Source organism: Vicugna pacos, chromosome 8 (assembly GCF_048564905.1).
Source record: "Vicugna pacos chromosome 8, VicPac4, whole genome shotgun sequence".
NCBI lineage: Eukaryota > Metazoa > Chordata > Mammalia > Artiodactyla > Camelidae > Vicugna > Vicugna pacos.
Genome location: NC_132994.1, coordinates 8,950,871 through 8,961,275, shown reverse-complemented (window position 1 = coordinate 8,961,275; position 10,405 = coordinate 8,950,871). Strand labels below are relative to the sequence as shown.

General features: G+C 34.4%; 1 non-coding gene across 1 annotated transcript; it reads left to right on the top strand.

Annotated features, from left to right (window-relative positions):
• The first annotated feature begins 9,346 nt into the window (after positions 1-9,346).
• On the top strand, positions 9,347-9,419 carry TRNAV-AAC (transfer RNA valine (anticodon AAC)). Its single transcript has one exon. It is a non-coding gene; the product is annotated as a tRNA-Val (tRNA).
• The last annotated feature ends 986 nt before the right edge of the window (positions 9,420-10,405 follow it).

Below are 10,405 nucleotides of genomic sequence, written 5' to 3'. Positions count from 1 at the left end.
ACAGATGTTTAGTACATTTATTTTGTGTATATGCAGAAGTTTATTTTACTATTTTAGAGCCTGCCACTCTTTGTGGTTCACCTCTCTTGGCCTTGTAAGCTGAGAGTTGCATGAAAAAGAGCACAGTTCGAATCATGCATGAAGTCCACTGGGGCTTGGCCATGAAAGGCAGATGGTAGACCTGTGTAGAGTGTGCCAAGATGGTCCCAAGGCCTCCGTGTCTCATCAGGATGGGAAGCAAAAGGGTGAATCGTGAGCTGGAGTAACTGAGAGAGGTTACTGTAGCAGGTCGCCACTTCCACTTTAGTGCTGCTTTTACTTTTGTGGCTAGATTTGGTTCTACACACAGACAAGTGAGTGACCATCCATGCAGTGTTAGAATAAATAATTTCGTTTGGCAAAGTTGTAATTAAAAATTCAGTGCAAAAAACCGAGACTGTTTTTATATGTTAATAATGAAAAACTGAAAATTAATGTTTAAAAATAACAATATAATTTATAATAGCATAAAAATATGAGGTAATTATGGACAAGTTTAATAAAATACTTGGGAACTCTATACCCTGAAAATGACACAACATTGCTGAGAGAAATTAAAGTCCTCACTAAATGGAGAGATAGCCCAGGCTCATGGATAGGAAGACTTAAAAGCATTAAATGTGAGGTTTCCCCAAGTTGATTTATAGGCTTATCAAAGTCCTATTAAAAAAAACCCTCCAGGAGCATTTTTGTTGACACTTACAAGCTGATCCTGAGAGTTTACATGAAAATATGAAAACGCGAAGGGCCGAGAATAACTGAAACAATATCGGCAAAGCAGAATGAAATCAAAAGACTTACATTACCTGACATTAAGACTTATTATTGAGCTAGAATAAACAAGACTATGTGGTATTGGCATAGGATCAGAAATAGATCAATGGAGAATTACAAATCCAGAGATATTCGACACATATATGGCCAATTGATTTTTCAGTAATGGAGCAAACACAATTCAATGGGGAAAAAGATGTCTTCTCAACAAATGGTGCTGGGATAATATTCACTTGCAAAAAAGAGATCTTAGCCCTTACATCACACCGGTACGACTACTGCAGACCTATTTCACTCAGTATTACAAACTCAGTGAACTCAGTGATACTGACCCACTTTACAGATACTCCATATATATATATATATATATATGTATTATATATATATATATAAGGCAGTTGTGAAAAATTCAGTTTTTGTGGGCAGGTCACCTCATACATCACCATCAGTCAAATGAGTGACAGGAGAATTTATACTCTCCTATTTCCACTAAAAAATGTGCTACAAAATATGCTACAAAAGACAACTACAGTTTTTATCTATTATGGACATAAATATTACATATGCTATATTTATATAAGTTTACCTGCATTAGAACTTTGAAAAATTAGTGTAAGATGGATGTGAGACTTGTTATACCAACCAAAGCTGACCAAATGGGAGAGTCAACTATGTAGAATGTTTATTCACTAGTTGTTTGACAGCCCAAAAGGCCAAAAAAAAATTTTTTTTTAGTTTATCACAACAGTTTGTGTGTCTATGTACGTTTATTACTTTGTAATTAGTAATTTTGGCTATTTCGTAACGAATAAGAATTGATTAGTTCTGTGACTTGGGCCTATGGGTCTGATAGTTCCTTTCTAGAATTTAGGCTTCTTAACTTCCTTATACGTCCTTGAGGATTGGTTATTTTCTGAAGACATACAAGAGTTCTGTGGTATTAGGTGGTTGATTGAAAATTGGAAAATGATGAAAATATACTGGGTGGACCAGAGCTCTGGGAATAGCTGAAAGGAAAAAAGAAAAATGGCTTATAAACTACTTAAGACATTGTTTATGAGATGGAAAATTACCGTGGATTTGTATAGATGTCTTCTCTAACAGTTTTCTTAAGGGGTTCTTCCTTTTAAGAAGAATACTTAATACCCGTATTGTGCTGTAGGCAATTAGAGTTTAAGATTTTTATTTAATACATAAGTATATTCTTCAAAGAGTGTTTCCATTCCAGTGAATATTTTAACATGCTCTAAGGCATTTGGGGCATTAAGGAAAGTTCGAGGAAATAGATGAGCATTTGTTTTTCTAGAAAGTTAGACAAGGAAAACAGATGAGGCATAAAGCTTGAAAATACCAAATTTCCAAACACAAGACAGAATGTGTCTTCCACTCCTTCTTTTTCACTGTTAGAAAGTGGATAAAATAAACATATCCTTCTTCTAGACTTAAAGTTCAAATGGCTGTGTGAGTCAGACTTGATGATGTTCTGTATATCTCACACTCTCTAACGGAATATAAGCGAACTTCTATGGAAAAAGTCTAGCCACAAACTCCTTTTTCCTCCCTCTTCCACATAAATTGGTTTCTTTTAAATCAAACCAAACTTGCATGGGTTACAAATTTTATTTTTATTTTATTTTTAAATGACCCAACCAAAAAACCCTAAACCAAAATACCACAAGAGACTTTCTGCCTTCTCCACATTTCACCCAATATAGGATTCTGGAATTAAACTATCTTCCTTACAATTATATAGACACTTTAAAAGTATATGGTAGTCCCATTTTTCTCATTGAGGTATAATGGCATACTTGAGCAAAGAATATTTTTAATATTTGGCTCTTCAGTCCCTAGAAGAAAATATTTTTCATTAAAAAGTGATGCCATCTATCACTAAGGTGTATAATTTGGCAATATCCATCTATTGATAGGTCTATCTATCTATCATCCATTTCTCACAAACGCACCTCTTCTTCTCCTGAGAAATTCTGTTTTTAGGAATTTATCCTGGAATTGTATTTCAACAACTTGGAGAGATTTATGTCCACAGATGTTCACTGAAGCATTATTTTGCCATAGCAAAAGACTGAAAACCACCTAAACGTTCACCAACATAGGACTATTTAAAAATGAAGGTAGGTCAGTACAATGGCAAGCTATTCAGAAGTTAAAAAGCATAAGGCAGCTCCAGTTGGACCTATATGGAATCCCCAATGAGATGCACTGTCAAAAGAAAAAAAGGTTTTTAGGTTTTATAACAGTAATGTAAGGTATACTATTGCCTAAAGTTATAAATGCACATATACACTTAAATAAATATAGTATCTCTGAAAGGATACATATGAAATTGGTAATATAGTTTTCCTGTGAGATGGGATTAAGTACCAACCAGTGTACGGAGTGGGCAGGAGACTCCTCTCATTGAATTCCATCTTACTAGTTTTGAATATGGATTATTTGTACATACTATCTATTAAATTAATCACTATAGAAGTTAATTTGTATCAAAAAAGTATTATTTATACTGAAAACTATGAAGAAGAAAAATACTGCTGGTGGGAAAAAAAGATAATAAACATGTTAGAGAAAGTAAAACCTAGCCAGAGAACACAAACTATTTTAAGCTGTCAGTATTCAGTGCTAACACTTAAAAATGTTACTGACAAGATTGCAGTGTGGTAAATAGCTGAACTATTTGCATAAATTTTGTTTGGCAAGAGAATTGGAAAGGGAATACTTGTCAGCAGCAATTAGAAAAAGATTAAAAGAAAATATTGCGGGCTGATTGAATATTTGCAAACCACCCATGATGAAATAGACTTTATTCAGAATTATTCAATTCAAGGAGAATAAAATTCCTACAAAGAGGCTAAACTTCTCTTTCATGAGTCAGGTACAATGCCTGTGTCTTTGTCACCTTACACCTAAGACTGGGAGCTCATAAATACAAATCAGGACCCAAAGGAAGAATACAGTGAGATTTACCTAAGACTATTCCTGCAAAGTGGGACTAAGGTGAGATGCTACCATCTCTTAATTAATGAAAGAATGAATGATAATTGGAAGCTTTCCTTTAAAATCTTAATTAACTGGCTGGGTGGGAGAAACTGCAGTTCACCACACTTGAGCTATAAATCTATGACATATCCAGCCAATTTGTCAATCCAGTTAGAATTATAGGCTGTTTGGGATTAATTGTTTCTTGATTCTTCTTGTCTCTAATGCTTTCCAATGCTTTGGGATCATTTTGATAAGATCAAATATTTATAAAGTTGAACTGAGTACAGTAAGACCTTAAAGCAGTGAATTCTCTGCACTGCCACCTCCGCGATGGTGTCAACAACTTCAGTAATTGTTGACAGATAACAGCGACATTCCACCTGTTGTAGAAGTCCCATGGAGCTCCTGTAATCAAGCCCCACTGGCCTTCAAAGCCCAGCTCTCTTGGGGCTCCTCTTCCTGGTGCCAGATCCCTGGGCTGGAGAGCCTGAAGTCACACTCAGAGCTCTCACCTCCTTGGGAGAACCCCTGCAATGTAATTACTCTCCAGTTTGCGGGTTGCCCACCTGGGGGGTATGGGACCTGATTATATCACAAATCCACCCTGCCTACCGGTCTCATCATGGTTTCTTCTTTAAGTTTTTAGCTACAGAAGACCTTTTCTGGTAGTATTCAGTCTTTTTTCTTTTAATCACTAGTTGTTCTGCAGTTAGCTGTGATCTTGGTGTGTCTGTGTGAGGAAGTTCCTTCTGCTCTGCCATCTTGGCTGCCACTCTCCCACATTTACTCACATTTATACCCCATGTCTTTGTCAATGTTTCTATTCCTTCCTGATCTTCACCATCAAATATAATTAAAAACTATAATGACTTCAAAAGTCATTTAATTTTATTAGTGTTTTACTTTTTATCTTATTTCTTACTGCTACACATTACTTTTTTTTTTCTTTTAAGAATTCCTTCTGAGTTCCCTTCAAATTTGCATAGATTTTTTTTAGGGTCATTTGAAAGAGTGATAGGTTTATGTATCATTGTCCATGTTTTCTAAAGCAGGACACCAAAATTAAGATATACTTGTATCTCTACAATAATACAAAATAAGCATACAAATAAATGCTTTCATGTCTTATTCCTTTACATTGACTTTTGCTACTTACTATCAACTTATTAGATAAATTTGGAGTAGCAGAATCTTCAAGTTCATTTTGAGAAGTTGATCATCACAGCATTTCCTGCTTCCCGCAGCCCTCCATGACTCAGTTGATGTTTTACTTAGTTGCATATTTTTCTGATTTCAAAGTTATGTACAAACTTCCTGTTTTTAGCTAAGCCACATTCCCAATTGAAGCCGTAAATTTAATTAAGACTACATCTTAAGCTATCAGTGAACAACAATTTAAAACCATACACAGAAATTACTCAGAACTTTATTTTTACCTCATCAGGGAACTCCCAGCATTTTTAAACATGCCGATGAAGAAAACTGTAACTGGTAATTGACCTAATTTGTAGGAGAAAATATATGTTCAGGTAATCAAAAGTTAAAAAAAAAAAGCTAATTTTTTAAATGACAAACTTGTTTTTCAATAAATAGCTGTATAATTCTCTCCAAACCCTCACACATAGCTATTGTCTGCTCTCATGGGCAAGCCTTTTCAGGTATTTCTGACACTTTAGGCATACTCGTTTCATATTGCAATGGTAGATGGACTGACAATGGTAAAAAGCATGACTGCTGGGCTAAAGCCATATGGTTCCCCACTATCAAAATAGTAAATCTTCTAATTCCTCATTGAACATAAAATGAATCTGTTATCTAGATATTTACAAACAAATACAAGATTAGTTAATATCAATTCTGATGGTTTTCCTTCTGAATGAGGTTGCAGTGTGAAAAAAAGTTAAAACTTCTATTCCTAAACTTTTCTGTGTCCCCTATATAATTCCACTTACCTAAGGAATGTAAGTACCAAAATTTTAGAACAGGTCCAGGGAAAAGAGACAAGGGAGACTATTCAGCCAGCTTTGAGCTAAACGGTCTGAATTCTTTTTTTTTTTTTTCTTGAGACTCAGCATCATCCAGTTTATTTCACTGGGGATTTGAGCCAAAACACTTAAAAATGACAAAGTGTGCAGAGTGTCTTATGTTTTAGAAAGAAAATGGTAACAGAATTCAAGCACTCTGAGTCAATGAGCTTGTCCATCTCTAACATAAAACAAATCAACAGTGTTTGATGATCAAGAGAGACCCCTAAACTACACATTAATGTTTTACTGGATGGAATAAATCAACGTGCGGGTAAATTAAAGATATCTATAGTTTAGACACATTTTGCCTCTTTGTATCTACTACTATTCCTAACAGCAATGGGCTATGCACTAAAATCCAGTCACACTGGCTTCCTTTCCTTTCTTTTCCATCCCAGGATATTTTCACAAGTGGTTTTCTTTGTCAGGAACAACACACACTCACACACATGCACACGCATTACCTGGCTGCTCAGTATTCATCTTTCAAAAGTCCTCACAGTCACATCAGATTCAATAGGGCCCACAATTACCATGTTTTCTAACTTGTATGGTTTACTTCATCATTTTAAAAAATTCTTCCATATTTATTTTTCTTCTCAGATGCAGCATTTCACATTACATGGAGGTGGCATCACGTGCTTTGGTCTCTGGAATCAGATGGCCTGGCTTGTCATCCCAGCTCAGCCACCTGAACCCTTGTTTCTAGATCTGTAAATGGGAAAAATGACAGCACCTGTCACATAGGGCCTGGACCAGCACCTAGCACTTTGTAATTACTCAATAAATACTAGTCTTTATTAATTCTTCTCTTACTTTTTAGATGAAGCTAAGCAGTTTGGTCAAGATTAGACAAATAATATTTTGATTTTTTTTTACATATTTTTGGGGGTTTTCTTCTTCAAAGCAGATCCATTTTTTTTCAATAATCATAAGTCATTTAAACATTAGCATTTCATTCCCAGAGATTGTATAAGAAATTCTAATGAAAGTAAGTCAGTCCTGCCTGAGAGAACTTGATTTCAGTTTTCTAAGTGACTGGCTGTTTTTAAATTTATATCCAAGGGAAAACATTTCTCAGAGTCTGACTTTCAGTCAAATGTGCTGACATTTCCTACAGATGACATGCTGTAGCTGAAACCAGCACAAGAAAAAAGAGAAACAAAGGTTATGACATTTAACACTGAATGCAAAGCTTGCTCATCGTTAGCAAACAGAGCCTCTTTGTTAATTTTTTCAATCAGAAATTGTGGCCTTTGTCTTTTAAATCAGTAATGACTCCAGGCTTATATTATCATTCTGTGCATTTTCCTCCTGGACACGTGTTCTTTTGATATTTGCAATTTATTTTTATCTGTAAATTATTTAATTCTGATTTTGAAAGAAAAAAAACTGTCTTCACTAACTTCCTTTTTTCAAAAAACTGACATTGATTGATAACAATTATCCAGTAGAAATCTAAAGTGAGAAAATTCCCACCTGACATCACTGTTCTTAAGAATATTTTCCTTGGGGGGAAGGTATAGCTCAGTGGTAGGATGCATGCTTAGCATGCAGTGAGGTCCTGGGTTCAATCCCCAGTACCTCCATTAAATAATAAATAAATAAACCTAATTACCCCTTACGCCCAAAAAACTGCAATATATATATATATATATATTTAATTATATATATATTTTTCATTACACAGTAGAGTAAGAAATGGCATCCTGACCTTGCTTATGGATTCACAGGATTCTTTTCCATTAAAAGTTACTCAAGAAGCTAAAGACTTCTGGAGCTGGGGACTTTGCAGGACTCTTTCAAGTGCTCAATAGTTAAAATTATTGTAATATTTGTTACGTAGGTGTGTTCATACATGTTGAGGGTGATTGTCAAATTATATGCTTCTCTTATGTAACTTGTCAGTGTATGTCTTCATTTCTCAATTATAGTTAGGATCTTATGTAGACAGATCAAATACAATCTTTATTATTCATTCATTTGTATTTGCCAATTTGCCCACTTACTAAAATTTCATTGTAACCCCAAATCAATACTCACAGTGGTTTCACAGTCATTCATGGGCATGTACAGAGCTACAAAAACTTTGAGTCACCCACTGCACACTTTATCAGCCAAGGTCGAACAAGGCAAAGCTCTGCCTTCTTGTTTCAGATCTCATACTGTAAACAAGTGTGTCCTTTACACAGTCCATTTAATGCCACTTTTAATATATTTTTGTGCTTTTTGTTGATGATTTTGCTCTAAGCATGTTGCTGAAGTAGTGTCTAGAATTTCTAAGCACAAGAAGATTGTAATGAGCCTTAATGGAGAGAATGTGTGTGAGATAAGCTTTGTTCAGACATGGGTTATAGTACCCTGGGCCATGCTTTCAATGTTAACGAATCAACAGTATATACCAGATAAGGTGTCTTTTCACAGAAACACACATAAAACAAGAATCAGGAAGAAGTCGGTTCTACAGAATGGAACTTTTTACTTGCGCTTACTTTTCCCACTCTTCACTAAGTATTGTGGACACTGTGGGATGAAGCCTTGTCAACCATCCCCAACCTGCAATAATGTGAGCAGAAACAACTCTTTCTCCTCTCCTGAGAGGAGGATGCTGAGAAACATGTGGGGTGATAATAAGGAAATACTACAAACAAATTGAAATCTTTCAATTCAATAACTTAGATGAAATGAACAAATTTCTTGAGATACAAACCACCAAAACACACAATAAAAATAGACAACCTTAATAGTCTTATTATATCTATTAAATACACTAAATTAATAGTTAAAATCTTCCCCCCAAAAAGAAACTCCAGTTTTATATGGTTTCACTGGTAAATTCTATAAAACATTTAAAAAGTAAATAAAATCAATTCTGCACAGTCTTTTTGCAAAAATAAAAGGAGAGAACACCTCTCAAATTATTTTATGTGGCCAGCATTATTCTAATTCCAAAACTAGACAAAGAGAGAACAAATAGAGAAAACTATAAACAATATTTCCCATAAACATTGACATAAAGTCCTCAACAAAATACTACTAAATCATATCTTCCAATATATAGAACCAAAAATACATGACCAGGTGAGAATTATTCCAGGAATGCAAGAGCTACTTTAAAAATCAATCAATGTAATCACTATATAAACAGTCTACAGGATAAATGCCATAGAATCATATCAGTTGAAGTTGAAAAACCATTTGACAAAATCCATTGCCCATTTATAATAAAAAACTATCAACAGACTAGGAATAGAAGAAAAGTTCTTCAATCTGATAAAGAGCATCTGTAAAATAACGTGCAGCTAATATCATACTTAATAGTGTAAAATTAAATAACTTTCTCCTAAGATCTGGAAAAAAGCAAGGATTCTACTTTCAGTACTGCAATTCAACATAGTAATAGATGCCTTAGTCAGTTCTTTAAGGTAAGAAGGGAAATAAAAGACACATTGATTGGAAAGGAAGAAATAGAACCACCCTACTTGCAGATGATAATTGCCTATGTAGTGGGAGGGTATAGCTCAATGGTAGAGTGCATGCCTAACATGCACGAGGTCCTGGGTTCAATCCCCAGTACCTCCATTAAAATAGATAAACCTAATTACTTCCCCCCAAAATAAAAAGTAAAAAAACATTTTAAAAAAAGATAATTGCCTATGTAGAAAATTCCAAGGAATCTATCAAAAACCAAACCAAAACCAAACAAAACAAAATCTTAAGGTAACAAATGAGTGTAGCAAAGTTACAGGATACAAGGTTCCATCCACAAGGATTGTGTATTTCTACTTATGGGAAATGAGTAACTAGAAATCCAAGTATAAAACATAATACCATCTATAATAGCTTAAAAAAAGAAATACTTATATGTAAACCTAATGAAACGTGCATAGTCTGTAGGATGAAAACTACAAAATACTTCTGAAAGAACTCAAATAAGTTAAATAAATGGAGATACACACTGTGTTCGTGGATTAGAAAACTCAACACAGTAATATGCGAATTTTCACTGAATTGATTTACAGGTGCAAGCAGTCTCTATCAAAATTCCAGCAAACTTTTTTGCAGATATAGACAAGCAGTTTCCAAAATTTATATGGAAGGATGAAGGGACTAGAAAAGTGAAAACAACATTGAAAAAGAGAACATGTTTGGAAGAATCTTACTACATAATGTTAAGACGTACTATTCTGTGACAGCAACAAAGAAATGTGGAGTTGGTGAAGGAATAGACACGCAGATCAACTGAGCAGAATAGAATCTGAAAATAGATCTACAGAAGTAGGTATGCTTTTGATTTTTGGCAAAGATACAAAAAATTCAATGGAGAAAGGATTATTTTTCAATAAGTTGTGTTGAAACAATTGGAATTCCACAGACAAAAATATAAATCTAGACTTAGACCTCACACCTTGTAAAAAAGTAACTCAAAATGGATCATAGACCTTACAGAAAAGTGTGTAACTATAAAACTTTTAGAAGAAAACATAGAAAAAAATCTTTGTGACCGGAGACTAGGCAAAGAGTTCTTAGACAGGACTATCACTATACTCAGACATCTAAATCACACA